Genomic DNA, 4249 nt, shown 5'->3' on the forward strand with positions numbered 1-4249 from the left:
CCTATCCCAGCTAGCAGCAACCAGCCATAGCCATCACTAGTCACACATAGGTGTGTTTGTGCTGTGGCTTGGATCTGTCATCCTGCACAATATATCGCCATGCTGCAACACAGACCCATGAAAAATTAAATAAATAAATAAGGATTACTAGCGTAGCAAGTTCGACTGGGCATGGTCCAAGTAGCATGTGGGATGCCTGCCCATCTTTCCAAGCACTCCGTCCTTAGTGCCATTTGCTGCTGACTCTGCCGGTGTTGAAACCTTTGTTCTAACAACTCCTACCATCTGAAATCACACTCACTCCTTTCTGATTACCTCTTTCTTTTGCCCCCTGTCGCGTCATGTCATTATCCCAGATTAGAAGCAATGCGGGGCAGCAAATGTCTCTTTACTACTGGATCTTTGTTTGACGGCAGTTAGCATAAAAGAGACCAGGTCAAGACATTAGTCACAAATAATAATTATCTGGATGTATTACTAAATTAATCCAGAATGACAATGCATATATACATTGTAATTAGTAGAAAAGCAAACATAGTTTACAAATTAATGCAATGGCTGAGGATTTTTTACAAATAATCAATATCGTCTTGGGGAAAAAAAAAAGTATTCCCAACCTTCAGAACAAGAAAGCAGCAAAACACTAATATTAATTATTAGTTATCAATTATCAACAAATAATTAATAAATAAAAATAATTATTAATTATAAGGATACAAGTAATGCCATCATACCATAGTGTGATGATAAAACACTTTTTAGATCATTAGGAATGAGATCACCTCAGTTAGGTATACCTTTCATAAAATCAGCATTTCTCAATAATTTTCATGTAAGAGTCTAAGTGAACTGTCAGATCTCCTCAATAGATGTATTTGCGTATACAGCAATAGGGTATGTGTTCATGTATTTAGGTTAGCTTTGAAAAGCTGAAACAGGGCAGAAATGAACTACAAATATAGTTTAATAGACGAGGGGAAACACAATGAGAGATTTTTAAAAATTCCGTTTATTTCAATTGCTGAAGAAAAGACTGTAAGGTGATGTGATTATTTTAGTTGCATTGGGTGATGTGATTATTTTAGTTGCATTGTTGAGAAATATTTTAATCAAACAAAGGTTACTAGATTCATTAACTAGATTAAATTCAATAGATGTTATTATGTAGGAGGTTGAAGCAGAAGGGTGATACAGTTCCTTCAGACCCTAAGTTCTAGGAAGGCAGGTGACACTGAAATTTTCCTCAAATATCATAGCTAAACTGAATTCTTCAAATGGGACCTTGCTTGCTGATAGAAACTAGAACCAAAGTTCACATTGAATTTACACTAATTTACAAAGCTGAATTACAAATCATTCCTCTTTACAGAATAAAGGGTTTATAAAGCCAGAATAAAAGGTTTATAAAGCCAGACACTGAAATCCTATCAAAAATTATTCCAGACACCTATGTACCAGTTCACCAGTGTTCAGTCAGATAAATTCTGTCTTAAATTCCCATATCATTCCAAAACACTAGTTGCAATATCACCAGTTTCTTTGGGCTCTACTCATATTTCCCCCTCTCTCCCCCATTCTCTGACAAGGGGGAAGATATATTATCTTGACCCAATCTCAGAGATTCACACAACCAAACTCTACATTCTGCTAGTGAACACAAGAAGTGCTCTGTTCACAGGGAGAGAAGTCAGGGGGCTGCTGAATCATCACCACTGTGTATCTGCCTTCAGACCCTTCCTTCCTTCCTTCCCTGTGCATGGCATTGCTGCGGTATCGCAGCAGATTGAAGAAACAATGACAGAACAAAACAAAAGAAATTCATTCATGCAGAGGCTGTATTGCAGACTTCCATCCTGCTTTGAAGTCCTCTAAAACTAAATAGGAAGACGAGGATCCCAAACTCAGGTGTGGAGGTGCCATCTTAGTCATCCTGAGGTTCCGAGAACCACAAAAAGGAGTCGAGTCAAAGGTCAAACTTTAAACATGAAACTCAGCATTATAAGAGTGACAAAAACAAAACAAAAAAACAAACAAAAGAATGTAATAATCACTGGAACATCACTTTGAAAGCTATTTTCTGCTTAGGAAACAGAAATAAAGATCATAGGTCAGCAATTGGACACACAAGCACATAAAGAAAAAAATAACGGTTAAAATAGATACACTCTTCAGAAAAGTTTGAGAAAAGATAATGAAATGTAATCTACTAGCAATCTGTAAAGGTTTCTATCCATATTTACATTATTTGGAGGTATTAAGAAAGAAAAATACCATTGGGAATTATGAAAATACTCAACTTCCCAGGCACAACAGGAAAGCAGCAGATGGTAGTAATAGCTGGGCTTAAGCAGTCACACAGAACGTAGCCAATTTCTTCATTAAATAATCTTAAAATCAGTGAAAAGAGATGCACTGCCTTACACTCCCACCTGCTAGAGACTATTAAAGGTGATTACAGAAATCTTGGACAAAACACTGGAAGTGAGGGGGCCATTTTAAACTTAACATTCCTGCCTCAGTTCCTTTCCTTCAAAATGGGCATAATCACACCATTACAGCCCAATCGAGTTCTGAGAAGTTAATTAATATTTGCAAAGCATTCCAGTAGCATGCTGGTGAACAGCATGGCAACACCTACCTGGGTTAATAACACTATTCCGTGTGGTGTTTAAATAGCATATGGTGAGTAACGCCCGGGGCAACACAGTAAAGGATGATTAAAAGCAGTATATCGACCAGTTACCTCCTCATTTGATACTCTCCATCCTTTGTGCTTAATGAAACAAGTGCGCACAGAGCAAACACTCCAGAAAATACATAACTGAAAGCTGCTACATGATGCATATGCATTGGGCTGGAAAGAGATAACAGATTTGTGATCCTCAGGCAACCTTCAGCTGGTGATTTCCGAATTCTGAGGAACCCACCTCGGCACCTTAATATTGAGCTCCTTTTTATCATGCGTATCCTAATTTACCAAGCAGGCACATGAACATGCAGCAGGACGCGCTGCTGCGGGGCGCAGTGCACGGGACACGCGGCCCAGCGGGCACCCGCTCTGCCCATGGCGCTCGTGGCTCGGCCTCCAGCAGCGTGGGCGCCTCCTGCACGCGTCCTGCTGCAGGACCTCCTGCCGCAGGGCCTCCGCGTGTCCCCACAGCTCTGGGGCAGGCGTTGGCAGGACGAGGCCACGGCAGGGCCGCCGCGGCCTGGCAGGCAGCACCGTGGCCCCCGCCGCCTCGGCAACATGGTGCCTGCCCGGACCGGGCTGCCCAGGCTGAGTCACGGCGCAGCCGCCGCCGCCTCCCGCCGCGCCCTCGCGGCACCCAGCAGCGCCCCACGGCCGCCAGGGCCTGCGATAGAACATGAAGGGAGAAGCAGCAGCAGCTGCCACACCCGGGGCTGCGGGCGTCTCGCTTAACCCTTCTCTGCCGGCACCCACAGCCCGGCCGGCCTCCTGGGCCTGGCGGGGCCCGGTGCCTCATGGCGTGGGCAGGCGGCCCCAGACCGGTGCCCTCTGCCTGCAGGGCTGGATGGACTGAGGCCTGTTGGGATCAGGTTGATGAGGGCCCAGTGGTGCTGCCCCCTCAATGCTGCCCCCACCGTGCCCCATGGAAGAGGGAGGCCATGGGCTTGGCACCCCGCACCCTCCTGCTGCCAGCTTGCAGCTGCCCAGACAGTCAGGCCCTGCCGCAGCCTCCGAGCACAGGCTCCCCTGACCGGATCCTGTGTCCCCTGCCCAGAGCAGACGCGTGTCCTCTGCCCAGAGTGAAGCCCATATCCCCTCCCAGCATGGGCTCCCCAGAGCAGACCCCGTGTCCCCTCCCCAGGGCGGGCCCCATGTCCCCTGCCCGGAGCAGATCCCATGTTCCCTCGCCAGATCAGACCCTCCCCAGAGCAGAGCCCGTGTCCTGCCGAGCCCACGAGGCTGCTGAGCTGCATGCACAGGGCCGGGCCGTGCAGCAGGGTCTGCCCCATCGCCGGTGCTGAGCTCCTGGCTTGCTCCGCCGGCCAGGCCCGAGCTGGTCCGACAGGCTCCACGCAGACGGGAAGGGAGAGGCAGCCTGCGGCTCAGGAATGCACAGCCCTTATCTTTGGCTCCCCTGCAATCCTGGGGAGGGAATAACTCTCCAGAGTTTGCCTTTCTCCTGCTCTTACTCACCCTCTGCCCTGGGTGGAGCTTGATTCTCGCTGGCTCCTGGCTCAGAGGTGCCTGTGAATCAGGCTGTGGGCACGTCCTGGGGAGCCG

This window comes from Tinamus guttatus, unplaced genomic scaffold (genome assembly GCF_059628265.1).
Source record: "Tinamus guttatus ecotype Peru unplaced genomic scaffold, ASM5962826v1 Tinamus_guttatus_pri_ptg000056l, whole genome shotgun sequence".
In the NCBI taxonomy this organism is placed as follows: Eukaryota; Metazoa; Chordata; class Aves; order Tinamiformes; family Tinamidae; genus Tinamus; species Tinamus guttatus.